This window comes from Siphateles boraxobius, unplaced genomic scaffold (assembly GCF_051911475.1).
Source record: "Siphateles boraxobius isolate OS27281-9 unplaced genomic scaffold, OSU_SipBor_1 54, whole genome shotgun sequence".
In the NCBI taxonomy this organism is placed as follows: Eukaryota; Metazoa; Chordata; class Actinopteri; order Cypriniformes; family Leuciscidae; genus Siphateles; species Siphateles boraxobius.
The window spans coordinates 3850298-3867594 of record NW_027509180.1 but is presented as its reverse complement, the minus strand read 5'-3'; the positions used below and the strand labels follow the sequence as shown (position 1 = coordinate 3867594).

The following is a 17297-nucleotide window of genomic DNA, read 5'->3' as shown; positions in this document are numbered from 1 at the left end:
CCTGTAAATCTTATTCTACTTGTAAATAATATGAGATCAAGAATATGAGAATATGTCACTATGTCAGTTGTAAATACTGCATATTGAAAAAGTTTTTTGCTATGCAAAGAAGTTATACATGTTTAGATAATGTAATGTGATGATAAACTGTTGTAACATGAATAAGTTTTATTATTGATTCATAGTAAATACAGTAAATACAGTGATGGCAAGCCAGCCATCACATCAGCAGTCTTTCATAACTATATTATACTTCTTTTCAGGAGTACTACAATTTTGAAAGCAAGTGATTGTGATACTTGTATGTATCCTTCTATCTATTCTAGATTAATGGGAAGATCACATAATTATTGTCATTGTCATGTTTTACAGCATCCTACACATTTTCAGATCAAGCCTGATGCAGATCAATACTGCCTGGATGGGTGGTTTGAATGTCCCTGCTGCACTTTTAGGACTAAAGAGAAATTCTCATTTTCTCTTCATCTTGAGAACCATATAAGTCAGTAACATGAATATTTGACTTTCTCTCTCTACAACTCCAACATTTAATAAGTGTTAAGTATTAAATCAGAAATATATATTTCAGTTCAGCATGTTAACAAATTTATATTTCTCTCTCTCTCTCTCTCTCTCTCTCTCTCTCTCTCTCTCTCTCTCTCTCTCTCTCTCTCTCTCTCTCTCTCTCTCTCTCAGAGTTGAAGCCATTCTTGCAGCAACTGGAGGAAAGGGGATCTTTTTGGTGCTTTTGTTCTAGCACAAATAATTTTGTTCTTTCATATAATATAAATAAATACATGTTTATATATAAATAAATTCATGCTTTAATCATTCTGGAGTTTTGCCTTCTGATATTTGGCCATATCATTTAGTGACTGCATGCTGATTCCATTGTTATTTTACCTGATAATGAGCAAATTAGTTCAACTTAAGGAGGTTAATCAATATACAGCATAATTCAAGAAAGTAAGATTCACTCCACTTTTTCAGTTGTTTAAAGATTGATATACATTTTTAATTTGTTTTGTGTAATTTGAAATTTTCAAAATGCTTCATGCATTTCGATTAAAAAAAAACATTTTATAGAAATACTCCTGAGATTATATGTTTGTGCAAAACTTCATTTATTTCAGTAATTCAACATAGCTGTAAGCCATAATCATCCAATTTATTACGCATAAAGGCTTGAAATATCTCACTTTGGATGTAATGAGTCTATTAGTATTAGCTTTTAGTTGAATTACTGAAATAAATTAATTTTTGCATGATATTCTAATTTTTGAGTCTCACCATATTGGTTCTTTAATTTAAGGTTTACATAAATTCCATTCTGCTGTTCTATATTTGATTTCAAAGTCATTTGCTGTAACAGGCATTAAGTGAATTCTTTGGTTGTAAAAAAGCAATATTTCTATAAAGAAATGTCGAAAAGTTGTCAATGTCGAACGAAAAGTTTACATTTATTTTTTTATTATTTGGAAGGGGTAACTATAAGTGCAGTTTGGATCACTAAGAAAGTGACAAAAATTCGTTTTAGTTTTAGTATAGAGGCTCCCTTATATGTATATTATACTATTCCAAGCCTGAAAAAGCGTCACAATTTAACTGCACCAACAATCTGTAGCGTCACACCTCTACACAAATAACCTCATCTTTATTATAAACCAATAACTATGATAACCGTAAAAATATTTCCGACAGGAAGCAGCGCTATTTTGCGCATGTGTACAACAAATCGAATCACGTGGCCTCCGACGTCACACTTGGATGGGCGTGGCTTCCGACGTCACGCTTGGATGGGCGTGGCTTCCGACGTCACGCTTGGATGGGCGTGGCTTCTGACGTCACACTTGGATGTGGGCCGGGTTGGATATCCACCGCAGGATGCAGCGAGCTGTAGTTGTCTGTGTGTGCGCTCGCTGCGGCTCCTCCTCTCCCCCTCCCTCTTAAACATGACACCGGCTCTGAGTGTGACCGGCTGATGAATGGCTGTTCTGCCTTAAAGGGTTAGTTCGCCCATTTAAGACATGACGTTGTATGCAATCCTTACCAGCACTATAGTGCATACTCACAGACCCACTCTGTTGTCACCTCCCTGGTCAGAGTTCTGGCCGCTTGAAGTTTTTCAATAAAGTAGGCTACTCCCGGTTATTTTCTGGGGCCACAAAACTGTGTGTTTTAACGTGAAAAAATGATTTGCGTTTCAAAGCTTGATTCATTTACCACACAAAAAACACGCCGGTCAAAATTCATACCTCAGTTTTAATCGGCACTATTTTCTATCCATTTCTATCAATCCGCGCTGCTGTCAACGTCAACAGTGCGCACGTTCCGATCAATGCCAAATTTAAATGTCCTTGGACAAACTACATTTGTACATCCAACCCATACGACCATTTAGGTCGTTTGTGACTACCTTCAAATACGACACATAAGAGCGTTTCCTAAATTTGCGCCCCTACCGGAGAAATGCATTATAAACTTTGACTTTCGCCTCAATGCATTATTATGAGGTGCCCCTAGGGACATTATTCAGAATTGCATGCACATACATGTACTTTTCCTCTCACATACACATATGAAACCAAATTCATTCACATACTATAGTGAAATGCTCACACACATACAAGTGAAATGCTTTTACAAACACAACTGAAACGCTCTCACTCACACAACTGAAAAGCATTTCAGTATGTTGTATGCAAGCATTTCAGTATGTTGTATGCAAGCATTTCAGTATGTTGTATGCATGCATTTCAGTTGAAACGGAAGGTGGTTAAAGTCTCCAGTCCAGTTGGTGGCAGTAGTGCACCTCAAGACGAAGAACTAGAAGCTGTTGAAAGAAGGCATAGTACAAAAGCGCGCCTTTCACAATACAAGCGACCGAAGTTGACCGTTCGTTCCTATGGTTCGTTCGCCCGCCAATCGCGCTACACCAGCGGTTCTCGAAGTGTGTGGCGCGCCCCACTGGTGGGGAATAGAGACGTGACAGGTGGCGCGCACCAAACGCGAGGAAATTTTCCTTTATATGCTCTTTATTCGTTGATGGCGAGTCCGCATCGTCAACTTCATCTTTGCAGCAACACAGAAAACACCAGTTTATTAATAAACAATAAAATGTCTCCTTGCTATTTTTTATACATTCATAATCATTACTTTTGCCGGTTCTTTGTGGCAAGCTTTATGCGTGAGCTTGAGTGCGGCAATGTAACGCTCATTATCCTGTATAGCCTATTTAAGTAATTAAATTAATATAATGGGCGATTTGTCCACTAACGGCTTAAATGAACAGCTACTAGTCGACTAGAAAAAAACTTTAGTCGGAGACAGCCCTTATTCCACATATTTTCTAGCCAGCAGAACATTCTGGGTTGCGCGCGCGACCCTGAGCGGAATGAGCGAGCGGAGGAATATTCAGAAATGCGCTCTCTCTCTCCGCTCACATGCTCTAATCGGAACAAAGGAATATTAAAATAATTAATTATTAGTTTATATCTTATACACTGCCCATCATTTTAATCCCATATCAAATGTTATGTCTATTTTAATATGTGTAATAGGCTATATACTTTTTTTTTTATTTCACGTTTTTAAGTAGCCTACAATATTATGTTAGTCCACATCCCCCAACCAGGGGATGCTATGACGAGTGGCACTTTTATTTATTTTCTATTTTTGAACTTGATACAAATTTTGACACAGCTGCACTTTTATTTTCTTTATTTTTGAACTTGCTGTTATTTGATGTAGATAGTTAATTTGTATTTAGATACAACTTGTTACTATACTGATACTACTTGTTACTTCAATAAATTTAAACATTTTAAGATTGTTGCTTATTTCATTATCATTGGGGCGGAACAATTTCAGTTGTGTGTGTGAGAGCATTTCAGTTGTGTGTGAGAGCATTTCAGTTGTGTGTGTGTGAGCATTTCAGTTGTGTGTGTGAGAGCATTTCAGTTGTGTGTGTGTGAGCATTTCAGTTGTGTGTGTGAGAGCATTTCAGTTGTGTGTGTGAGAGCATTTCAGTTGTGTGTGTGAGCATTTCAGTTGTATGTGTGAGAGCATTTCAGTTGTGTGTGTGAGAGCATGTCAGTTGTGTGTGTGAGAGCATTTCAGTTGTGTGTGTGAGAGCATTTCAGTTGTGTGTGTGAGCATTTCAGTTGTATGTGTGAGAGCATTTCAGTTGTGTGTGTGAGAGCATTTCAGTTGTGTGTGAGAGCATTTCAGTTGTGTGTGAGAGCATTTCAGTTGTGTGTGTGTGAGCATTTCAGTTGTGTGTGTGTGAGCATTTCAGTTGTGTGTGTGTGAGCATTTCAGTTGTGTGTGTGAGAGCATTTCAGTTGTGTGTGTGAGAGCATTTCAGTTGTGTGTGTGAGCATTTCAGTTGTATGTGTGAGAGCATTTCAGTTGTGTGTGTGAGAGCATGTCAGTTGTGTGTGTGTGAGCATTTCAGTTGTGTGTGTGAGAGCATGTCAGTTGTGTGTGTGAGCATTTCAGTTGTGTGTGAGAGCATTTCAGTTGTGTGTGTGTGAGCATTTCAGTTGTGTGTGTGTGAGTGTTTCAGTTGTGTGTGTGAGCGTAATATTTTCAGTTGTGTGTATGAGAGCATTTCAGTTGTGTGTGTGTGAGTGTTTCAGTTGTGTGTGTGAGCGTAATATTTTCAGTTGTATGTATGAGAGCATTTCAGTTGTGTGTGTGTGAGCGTTTCAGTTGTGTGTGTGTGAGCATTTCAGTTGTGTGTGTGCGCGTAATAATTTCAGTTGTATGTATGAGAGCGTTTCAGTTGTGTTTGTAAAAGCATTTCACTTGTATGTGTGTGAGCATTTCACTATAGTATGTGAATGAATTTGGTTTCATATGTGTATGTGAGAGGAAAAGTACATGTATGTGCATGCAATTCTGAATAATGTCCCTCGGGGCACCTCATACATTATGTTTTTTTTTTTAATCTACCTGCTAACGTTACCAGTTTACGTCAAACTCTCCCAGCTATTCAAAGTCTTTTATTGCTATAAAAATATATCTTTTTGATGACTTCATCACACGTACAGGTAGGGTTTCCATCCGTCTAATAGTCCCGTGTTTATTATGAATGAAATTATGTCGTGTTTCAAATCGGTATTTATATTTCAAGCTGTGTGACGTTCATTCAAACGGACGCCAGCATTATAAAGTTAGTTTTCATTGTGGCATTAACAAAATTAAATTTGCCTGTGTTGGGAAAGGTATCATGCAAAAAGTCCACACATTTACTATGTTTTACCCCTATGGTTTTACCAGTAACTGTCGATCCGCCATTTCATGTGTAGTAAAAGCACAGTAACGTTATACCATGCTTCTTCCACCGTAACTGTAACCAGGGTAACCACAACACTTACAATGCTTTTACCACAGTAACTGTGTGTTTATTGTGTACTATTGTAGTTAAAGCACAGTAACACAACACTTACAATGTTTTTTTGTTTTTTACCAGTTACTGTAGTTGTAATGTGGTATTTGTAATTAAAACACAGTAATTTACCATGATTTTACCACAGTCTGGGTTTTTGCTATCTACTATTTGTAGTTAAAGCACAGTAACCACAGCACTTACCATGGTTTTACCACAGTAACCGTAGTTTTACTCTGGTGTTTGTAGTTGAAACAGTAGCACAACACTTGCCATGGTTTTACCACAATAATCACTGCACTGGCCATGCCTTTAATACCTTTTTGTAATGTAATTGTAATTCAATATTCTTTTTCTGTCTTGCAGTTACTTCAGATCACACACACTCCTTTATCTCCATCTCCCACAACAACCTTTAATCCAACAGCTCTTTTAAGAGGCCATCTCTCGCAAAAACTCACTTTCTGTCTGTGTCTGTCTCTCTCTCTCTCTGTTTTTTTGAACTGTAATTAATGTACACATATTTTTGCTCTCTTTCTTTCTCTTCTTCATCATGAAATATTTTTAAAAATCAAAATTTGATCAATTCTGTCAGAAAGCTGCTATTAACAGGGAACTTGAACTCAAAGCTCCCAGTGCTGATCTTGAAGAAGCTGCCAGGGAGGCTGAACAAGTCCTTCAAATTAGGTAATGTTGAACACATTTAGTTATAGGTGATTTGCTTTAATGAATGTAGCCTTATTTTATGTTTTATTAACTTTCCTTAAAGTCCTTCCTCTCAAATAATTTGGTCACGGATCATTGTTAACACACTGTCTCAACATGTATATATTTCTCTTTGTTTCAGCTGAAAAGGAAGTGCTGTCAAGGGCTTGTTAACCCTGTCTTCGTGGAGAGGGAGGAATTCGGCCATCTTGTGCGTTTATGGAGAAGGAAAAAAGCTGCAAAGGCAAATGTTTCCAATGGTATGTCTGTGTTGGTCTTAACCCTTGATTGAACATTACTGCAGTTACATTTTGCACAGCATTTGATGTTTCTAAAACTTTATTTAACATACTACACTACCCCATCAGTAAGAACCCACAATAAAGCGTCATGTCGAAGTAGTAATAGTTCATACAGTTGACCAAGTCAGCAAATTCATATGATATTGTAGAAGTGCACTCGTACAAAATGCTATGACTTTTACTCCAGCTGCTGTCATTGGCCATTGCCTCAACTCTCTTGCAGATTGTGCCCATTGTAAGCAGTCGGACCGTTTATATCAGAAAGATCATATCAAGTCCATTGTATTCTTTATTAACCTTTACATATTGGCGCCGTCTCTTCTCGTACCAACAGTACATGATATCTTTCCACATGTTGATTTTTATTGACCACATCTGTTTAAGAAGCAAGAATCTGGAAATGCTTGTTTAACAAGTTACGTGACGCATCAGATCTTCAAATAACTTGCCCTAATCAATCACTTAAACGATTAGTTCACCCAAAAATGAAAATTCTGTCAGTAATTACTTCCCCTCCGCCACATGTTGTTCCAACCCCATAAGAATTTCATTCATCTTCAGAACACACATAAGATATTTTTGATTAAATCTGAGAGCTGTCTCACTCCTCCATAGAAGCTAAGGGATCAAAACTTGCCGGCCTTGAAAGTTAGAAAAGACCATGTTTAAAATAGTCCAAGTGACTACAGTGGCTCAACCTTGAGTTTATCCAGCGACGAGAATATTTTTTGTGCGCAAAAATAACGACTTATTCAACTCTTCATTTTCTTCTCTGTGGGCCTCTGAGTGAGTTCCCGTAGTGTAACAGCGCAGCGCTTCTGTGTTGTACGTCAGAACGTAGGCTCGCTATTGGCCGACGCTGGTCATGTGTGTGATGTGTGTGACGTACAACACAGAAGCGCTGCGCTGTTACTGTACGTTCACACCGCCGCCGACTTGAGCGTCAAAGAAGCTCTGGCCGCTCTGTCAAGGACGCTTGTCAAAAAGCACGGGGAAGCTCGTTGACGCTTTGGACGCTCTGACGTAGCAGGGAGAAGAGAAGTGTCACAACATGAAATGTAATAAACAGAAAAAAACAAGCAATACATTGAAGAAACCTTTTATAATGACAGCATTTTTATAACTGTTTTGGTCACATTTGGTCGGGAAAAAAAATAATAATTAGCTATTATTATTATTATTATTATTTGCATTAGGCTATTATTTGCATTAGTGCAATTGGTCAAATCGTTGTCACCGTGAGCAAATGAATTGCATTCCCATGCCTCGTTCTTTTGTAACTGGTCCCTGTAAGCAAACAACGTCATATCATATATGATAAGAAACCCAGCAACAGCGATTATCAGCTTCTCCTCCATTTTCTCGGAACTAATGTTTTGGTAGGAACGAAAGTTCACATCGTATGTTTCTCCGGAATCAGCCAGAGTGAAGGACGTCTTTACTCTGATTGGTTTCTGGCGTTTTGCCGCTGAACCCGCGTCATAGCTCATGACCATAAAGTTGAGCTTCTTTCAACTTTCTGATTGACGCTCAAAACGCCCAAAACGCGACGCCCGAGGGATTTGACGCTCCTTGCAGCTGAGAGAAGCCAGCTTCCATTGAAAATGAATGACTTCCGGCCGCTTTGGAAGCTCAAGTCGGCGGCGGTGTGAACGCACCTTTACACTACGTGGCTCACTCAGAGGCCCACACAGAAGAAAATGTGATGTGCTACTTTTATTAAGGTGGGGGTTCCCTACAGAGTTTTAGGTAAAGGTGAAGGATTAGAATATTTAGTTACTGAGGTTTGGTGTGATAATGGTAGCTTAAATGTTGTAAATTTGTATAATCCTTGTAAAAGACTTGATATTGATGCTCTAGAGTTGGTTGAAGGGCAATAAGGTGGAAAACGCACATAGTTCCCTGTGGGGAGGGGATAAAACGGATTACAATGGCTTGGTTTTAGAAGAACTTATGGATAGGAAAGGGTTGGTGTGTTTAAATGATGGGTCACCTACTCGTATTGGGGTGAAGGTGCAGTCCGTATTAGATCTGACTTTAGTTTCTCAGTCTCTTGCAGGTCAAATAATATGGGAAGTGTATAATGAGTCAACGATTGGAAGTGACCACTATCCGATTATGTGTAGGATGGGTAGCAGGAGCTGCAATATGAACCAGTGTTTTTCTGAAAGATGGAATTTTAATAAAGCTGATTGGATAATGTTTACATTTATAAGTGATAGGAATTGTGGTCAACTTGAAGTGATAGATGATGTGGATGAATTTACTGGGAGTGTTAGTATAGCTATGGTGGAAGCTGCAAAAGTTTCTATTGCCGAGTCGAGGCCGGGAGGTAAGAAGCAGAAATTGGTACCCTGGTGGACAGATGAATGCACACAAGCAATATGCAGTAGAAATAAAGCGTTTAAAGGTTTTAAAATAGTTTAAGCTTTCAAAAGTATTTATAATATAAAAGAGAGCAGGCTAAGGTGAGGAAAGAAATTAGGAAAATAAATAAAGATTACTGGATAAAGTATTGTGGGGTGCGACAATCTTGGAGCTATCCAGTCCTTAAGAATGGTGAAACTGTGGCAGTGAAGGATGAAGATAAAGCAGCGTTCATGGTCAAAGATATAGCCAATGTTCATAGTAGTCTCAACTTAACAGATGATGAAAGACATAAAAGAGCGGCAACAAAAAGACAGTATCAATATCTTTTAGAAAATGTAGAGGATCGAGATGATAGCATGAACGCAAGTTTTTCAGTAAGATAACTAAAAAAGGCTATAAGCAAGGCGAAGGTAACATCTACGGGAAAAGATCGAATAAGTTATGCTATGTTGAAACATCTTAGTAGCGAGGCTCTTAATACTGTATTGAAGTTATTTAATAAGGTGTGGGAACAAGGGAAAATTCCAAAGAGTTGGAAGATGGCCGTTATTATTCCAATTAGAAAGCCGGGGAAAGATCCTACTATGGCTTCTAATTATAGGCCAATTGCTTTGTCATCTCACATAGGTAAGGTTATGAAGAAAATGATTGTGGGGAGAATGATTTTTTATGTTGAGTCTAGGAATTTGATAACGCCGTTCCAAAGCGGCTTCAGGAAAGGAAGGTCAATTATGGACCCAGTTATTAAATTGGAGAGTGATATAAGGAAGGCCCAAGTGTGTGAAGTAGTTGCTGCTATATTTTTTGATGTGGTAAAAGCGTATGATATGTTTTGGAAGGATGGTGTGTTAATTAAAATCCGAAGGCTTGGAATAGACGAGAAAATGTATTACTGGATTAAGGACTTTTTAAGCAATAGACAAATTCAGGTGAGGATAAACAGTAGCTTCTCTGATTGCGTATTTGTGGAAATGGTGTACACCAAGGAAGTGTTATTTCACCAATTCTGCTCTCTATTATGATAAATGATATATATGATACACTTGATTATAGTATAGGCAAGTCATTGTTTGCAGACGACGGCGCTCTCTGGAAAAGGGGTAAAAATGTTCAATTCATTGTTAAAGATTTGCAAAAAGCTATCGACTCTGTTGAAGAATGGGCTGGAAAATGGGGATTCAGGTTCTCTGTTGAGAAAACCAAGGTAGTAATTTTCTCGTTTAAAAAAATTGAAGAAAGGTTTAAATTTCAATTGTATGGTAGAGATTTAGAAAGAGTAAATTGTATGAGATTTTTAGGTATGCATAATCATATTGAAAAGATAGTGGACAAATGTAAAAAAGTCATTAACATAATTAGGTGCTTGTGCAATAAGGAGTGGGGAGCAGATATGACTTCAATGAAAAGATTATATGTTGGATTAATTAGGTCTATTGTTGACTTCAGGTGCATGGCTTATGGGTCTGCTGCAAAGTCTGAATTAAAGAAGCTTGATGTTGTTCAGGGTTCGGCCCTCAGGATATGTTCAGGAGCAATGAGAACCTCCCCTATATCAGCGCTTCAGGTTGAAGTAGGTGAAATGCCATTTGAGTTTAGGCGACTGCAAATGTCATTGTCATATTATGTTAATTTAAAGGGGCATGTGGAAGACCATCCAACTAAAAGTGTCCTCATTTCAACATGGGAGCAGGCAAAAAGTAAAAGAGAGTCATTTAGTGCAAGTATACATGAAAAGGTAAAAGAAGCGGCTGTAGAACATTTTGAATTTAGTCCATCTCTATCCACCGCACTCACCGTGGATGATAATGGTTCCAGACGTTGATATAACTTTGCACGAAAAGATTAAAAATTATAGTAGGGATAGTGGACAAAGGGCTATGAGGTATGTGGATAACTATTATGGGTATGTGCAAATCTTTACTGATGGGTCAAAGCAACCAGAAACAGGGAAAGTGGCAATTGCATATGTGATACCAGAGTTTGATATTAAGTTTTCTGCAAGAGTTTCGGACCATTTGTCAGTGTACTCAGCAGAGCTGATAGCAATTGTGATGGCGTTGCAGTGGTTAGAACAAATTAAACCACTGAGAGTAGTTGTGTGTTCAGATTCGTTGTCAGACTTAGAACATTTTAAATTAGGTAACTCGAGCATGTAAAGGTTGTTTGGGTTTCGGCCCTGTAGGTATGGTTGGTAATGAGTTTGCTAAACAGGCTTTGAAAGCGACAAATGTGTCTATTCTGTGTAAAATATCAAAATCAGAAGCTAAGTCAATGATTAAAAAACATGTTAAAAAGTTGTGGCAAGATAAATGGGATAGGGGAGATAAAGGGATGGGTTTTTATATTATAAATCCTGAGGTTGGTCAGTGTCGTCTGGTAATAAGGTGTCAAAGAGAAGAGGACATTTTTACAAGAATGAGAATAGGGCACACTGGACTAAACAAAACATTACAGCTAATAGGAAAACATAAGTCAGGAAATTGCAAGATTTGTAATGTGCCAGAAACAGTGGAACATGTCTTTATGATGTGTAAGAAATTTAATAGAGAAAGGGTTTTAATTGAAAGGAAAATAGAGGGCAGTGGGGAAATGTTTATCTTTAGAGATATTTTGTCTAAGGCTTCCGATCATAGAGTAATAAAATATATGTTTGAATTTTTAAAGAACACTTGACTCATTGACGGAGTGCAGTTTTTTATTTTTTTATGTAAGCCATGATAGTGATGATCAAGCACAATTTATCTGGTGGCGGTAGTGCGCTAAGTTAGTCCGCATCCGCCGTTATGCAGCCTAAGAAGAAGAAAAATAAGTCTTCTGAGGCGAGGAGAGCAGCTCACGGTATTTCTCATATTTACACAACCAATACACACACTTTATACACTTTGATTAAGCGACAGACTCATTTCTGTATTGTTTTCATCGGACACAGCGATACTTGTGCGTCTTTTCTGGCGTCTTCCTACTGAAATAAACATTTAGTGCAGCAGCAGCGAGCCTGAGGAGAATATGTGGAGTTCATTCAGACCTGAGCGATTTTGAGTTCGTTTGTGTGATTGTTTCGATGTTTGGTGTGAGAATTGTTACTGAATGTCAAGTCAAAAGTCAAAGTTTGAGATCTGTGAGTGGAATTGATAGGAATCTGTTGAATGACAGACACATAACTCTTTTAACCCTAACGTACGTTGATTCTTTACTGGAGAACTGGATTAATCACATGTAGTTTTTGGACCAGCTACCACAGGTTTCGTGTCCTCACTACCGATTCCCCAAAAGTACAATTGCGATTCAGATATAGCTAAGAACATACAATCAATGTTCTACAGAATCGATCTCAAGTGTCATTATTAAAATATACTGGAAAAGATACTGCTAAATACTTTACATTGAGCCATATAAATACATTGATTGATCGAACATGACAGTTAATTCACTTTGACATAGAACATTATAATTTTATATATAATCTTTCTAAGCGAAGAGAACGATGTGTAAAGGGAAGGAAGTGGAGACAAACGGCAGTGTGTGTTTGTGGTGTCCATATCTCAGGAGATCAAAGTATCTGAGGTTCTTTTTCTCTTACAAAGTTTCTTGTAAAGAAAAAAAATGAAATCTGCATATTTATGATATTTGAACCTTTATAAAGGGCTTTCCCCCCTAATCGTTTTAAATAGATGCTTCATATTTCATTTTAAATTCTTAAATTAGATAAATAAATAAATAAATGGTTCAGTGAATCTTTGACTCATAATAATTTGTTCAAAACGCTGAATCATTCAGATGAAGTGATGGTTATGTGTTTCTGTGAGATGCGTTACGGTTCTTCTATTATATTTGTTTGGAACTTATTTTCACTGCTGAAATGGAACAAAAACAGTCAGTATCGTGTCTAAAATGTAAGTGATTTAGGGCCAAAATTAATTACTTGTTGTTACGTTCCACATACGTTTTTGTCATTTTGTGTTTTTCTTTTTTCCTATTGTGCTTTTGTTTCTATTTGTTTCTTGTTCTTAGGTTGTGATCATTCCATCAGTTACTGTACGATAAATAGATAGACAGACATAAATGCTTAGAAGTGTCATTTTTTTATTAAAACAACTCTGTAATTGATATATTTTTTATTTTTATTCCTCCCACTGCAATAACATCATCAGTGAAGCTCCTCCCACTGCAATCCCGTCATCAGTGAAGCTCCTCCCACTGCAACCCCGTCATCAGTGAAGCTCCTCCCACTGCAATCACATCATCAGTTAAGCTCCTCCCACTGCAATCACATCATCAGCGAAGCTCCTCCCACTGCAATTCTCCAATAAATGCTGTATATTCCCATCAGCTACAAGTGAAGACGAGCATGAAAGCATCAGGAAGAGCTGAAATCTGCAAAGACTGAGTTTATTAAAGAGGACAGTGAGAACACGAGTGATCCAGAACCTGCAGAATGAAACACACTGAAGATCCTGAAGAACAAAGAGGTTGGTGTTTATTCTTCATTCATTCATGATGCTGGAGAACATTCATGTTAGAAACATTCAAGCACTTCATCACATTTAGATAAACAGTTTTTTATAACAGGGGTTTTCTTCAACAAATGGTCAGTAAAGGGAGATTTGAGACATTTTTATATTGATTGTCAACATCAGATCAAGCTAAATACTATTTGAACTGTTTTATTTGACAATTATTTTATATCTGGTTCCCAATTTGCTACAATGTTATCAGAATTTTATTCATTTTCAATATAGTTTACAAAATTTCTTTAGGAGTAATCAGTAGACACCAAGTTACTGATAAAGTTGTATTTGTCAAAAATCATACAAGTTATTCATAATTAGAGATTCTTCTTACAGTAACTTTGGTAACAGGGTTGATGAATACAGTCAATGATACAGTTTGTGTAAAAACAGAAAATGGATCGAGAGTATACTCTTGTCTTCCCATCATGCAGTAGAAAGAGCCCAGATTATGTCATTTCCTGAGTGTCACATTTTAAGAAATGGTCTGTTTTTAAAAGGAGGAAAATCATGTCAGGAGTAACAGGGTCGAGTGAAACATGTTGGACACAGATAATGCTAATAAAAATAGTTAATTGAAAACTAGTTAAAGCCACGGCCACTCTACACTTTGAGCATGTGAAGTTTCTACAGACACTTCAACGGTCATGAAATGACGTTGTAACGAATCAGCTCTATGGAATATTAATAATCAATAATAACTTGTTATGATTAATTATAAATATTTGGGTCAGTTAATTGGATTAACTTGATGTGGCTGAATTAATATTACAATAGATTAATCAGTTCGTCCAACAAACACTTTTGATTATTCATTTATTCTAAGAAAAAGGTACCTTCCTCACCACAGAAGAATTATTATTTCTTAGCATGTACAGCGCTTTGAGCATGTAACAAGATCTAAAATTGTAAAGGGACTTTATAATTGCAAGCAAATCATAACCAAATACGGCCAAATACATATTGTGCATACGTTTTATTAACTAAATCATAAACATAACATAACTAAATTAAACAAACATGCATAAATACATGTATAGGTAAAAGGGTGAGTGATAGCATGGAACTGGAAGACGGAAACAAACTTAGAGAAGTTTCATTTAATTTATCTATTTTCATAGCACCTCATTTAAATTGATACCTTGCATTTCTGTAGTGGGAACAATTCTTGAAGTTGTTGAAAGTTCTCTCCATGAACGCATGGTAGGGCTGTGTATCACCAACAATGTCACGATACGATACGCATCACGATACTAAAGCCACGATACGATACACATCACTATACTAAAGCCACGATACGATACGCATCACGATACTAAAGCCACGATACGATACACATCACGATACTAAAGCCACGATATGATACACATCACGATACTAAAGCCACGATACGATACGCATCACGATACTAAAGCCACGATACGATACGCATCACGATACTAAAGCCACGATACGATACGCATCACGATACTAAAGCCACGATACGATACGCATCACGATACTAAAGCCACGATACGATACGCATCACGATACTAAAGCCACGATACGATACGCATCACGATACTAAAGCCACGATACGATACGCATCACGATACTAAAGCCACGATACGATACGCATCACGATACTAAAGCCACGATACGATACGCATCACGATACTAAAGCCACGATATGATACGCATCACGATACTAAAGCCACGATACGATACGCATCACGATACTAAAGCCACGATACGATACGCATCACGATACTAAAGCCACGATATGATACGCATCACGATACTAAAGCCACGATACGATACGCATCACGATACTAAAGCCACGATTGATACGCATCACGATACTAAAGCCACGATACGATACGCATCACGATACTAAAGCCACGATACGATACGCATCACGATACTAAAGCCACGATACGATACGCATCACGATACTAAAGCCACGATATGATACGCATCACGATACTAAAGCCACGATACGATACGCATCACGATACTAAAGCCACGATACGATACGCATCACGATACTAAAGCCACGATACGATACGCATCACGATACTAAAGCCACGATACGATACGCATCACGATACTAAAGCCACGATACGATACGCATCACGATACTAAAGCCACGATACGTTACGCATCACGATACTAAAGCCACGATACGTTACGCATCACGATACTAAAGCCACGATACGATACGCATCACGATACTAAAGCCACGATACGATACACATCACTATACTAAAGCCACGATACGCATCACGATACTACAGCCACGATACGATACGCATCATGATACTAAAGCCACGATACGATACGCATCACGATACTAAAGCCACGATACGATACGCATCACGATACTAAAGCCACGATACGTTACGCATCACGATACTAAAGCCACGATACGATACGCATCACGATACTAAAGCCACGATACGATACGCATCACGATACTAAAGCCACGATACGATACGCATCACGATACTAAAGCCACGATACGTTACGCATCACGATACCAAAGCCACGATACGATACGCATCACGATACTAAAGCCACGATACGATACGCATCACGATACTAAAGCCACGATACGTTACGCATCACGATACCAAAGCCACGATACGATACGCATCACGATACTAAAGCCACGATACGATACGCATCACGATACTAAAGCCACGATACGATACGCATCACGATACTAAAGCCACGATACGATACGCATCACGATACTAAAGCCACGATACGATACGCATCACGATACTAAAGCCACGATACGATACGTATCACGATACTAAAGCCACGATACGATACGCATCACGATACTAAAGCCACGATACGATACGTATCACGATATGGATCAATTTGGAATTGAAATTTCTTTTGAGCTGAGTTTAGTAACAGTAATATTTGTTTTATTGAATAACCAGTGTTATAACAGTTGTGATGATAACTGAAAAACAATTTGGCTTTTGTCGTTAAAAAAACAATGAGTTAAATAAATAAGCTTAGAATGGCTCTTCCTTCTGCTTTTAAAGTCTGCCTCAATAACTGAAATGACAATTATAGTGACACTGAAGCATGTCTACACTGCTCAATGACCAAACAAAACTTAAAACATTCCATAAAAGCAAAAACGGTAACAACTTAAATTTATCTTAGTTTTCTCAAACTCTTTTAAACACCTAGTATTTAACAGGTCTTAAGTGCTGGAATGTGCACCAAACAAAGTCATTTCTTCTACGTTGAAATCATTTTTAAATGATTACATTTTCAGATTTTTATGCAGAAACAACAATTGATTGACATGCTCAGGGTTAAGAGAGTGACAGCAGAATATCTCGCTTAACTTCATCATACAACCGGGGAATTGCCGTTTCTGTTAAAAACTTTTATGCTTATTTAAGACATAACCAACTGTGTTTAGAGGATACTTACCAAGACTGAAATTTTTGACATCATTTTGCGTGTTTTAGTCTGTTAAAGCGATATAATCTCGCGAGCTGTATGTGAGGCGGCTTTACTCTAGTCTATGTAGGCCTATGCACGCAAAGAAAACAACTCTCACGCCCGTGTCACACACACTCCGTGTGCAGTGCGTATGCGGTGCGTTTTGCGGTACATATACGGTACAGGAGCAGCAGGCGCTATAGGGCTTTCACATATGCTGCGTTTGCCGTGCGCTACTGATCCGCAGTTTCTGTGTGCCACAAAATCAAAAATGGCTAAGTAATTTTGATTTTAAATCCAAACGTTAACTTTGACACTGTTTAACCCATACAAAAATGTAATATATGGCCATATATGTACTTATATTTTAAATTAGGGCTGCAACAACGAATCGATTAAATCGATTAAAATCGATTATTAAAATAGTTGGCAACGAATTTCATTATCGATTCGTTGTGTCGCGCGACTATCAATAAGTCGCGGAGATGTTTGAGAATAAAAAAATGTGTTCAGCGCGGAGCAGAGCTATGAGGCGCCGGACTGGACGCTAGGCGCGAGAGAGACCGG

The 17297-nt window shown here is 37.9% G+C and overlaps 5 protein-coding genes across 13 annotated transcripts in view; 2 read left to right on the top strand and 3 right to left on the bottom strand.

The window, feature by feature from the left end:
• Nucleotides 1-17297, bottom strand: part of LOC143714418 (uncharacterized) — a 703153-nt gene that overhangs the window by 218337 nt on the left and 467519 nt on the right. The window lies entirely within an intron of this gene.
• The window catches only part of LOC143714414 (uncharacterized), a 1189624-nt gene that overhangs the window by 769415 nt on the left and 402912 nt on the right, over nucleotides 1-17297 (top strand). The window contains exons 1-2 of one of the 5 annotated variants that reach the window (XM_077205568.1): nucleotides 11562-11607; nucleotides 12921-13238. The exons of the other annotated variants lie outside the window; for them this stretch is intronic. The gene's annotated coding sequence lies outside the window, so the exon portion shown is untranslated. Of the gene's footprint in view, nucleotides 1-11561; nucleotides 11608-12920; nucleotides 13239-17297 lie in introns of those variants that run through there. 5 annotated transcript variants of the gene reach the window in all.
• Nucleotides 1-17297, bottom strand: part of LOC143714417 (uncharacterized) — a 438587-nt gene that overhangs the window by 218390 nt on the left and 202900 nt on the right. The window lies entirely within an intron of this gene.
• The window catches only part of LOC143714434 (uncharacterized), a 429922-nt gene that overhangs the window by 243338 nt on the left and 169287 nt on the right, over nucleotides 1-17297 (bottom strand). The gene's annotated exons all lie outside the window — the stretch shown is intronic.
• The window catches only part of LOC143714442 (uncharacterized), a 340300-nt gene that overhangs the window by 239858 nt on the left and 83145 nt on the right, over nucleotides 1-17297 (top strand). The window lies entirely within an intron of this gene.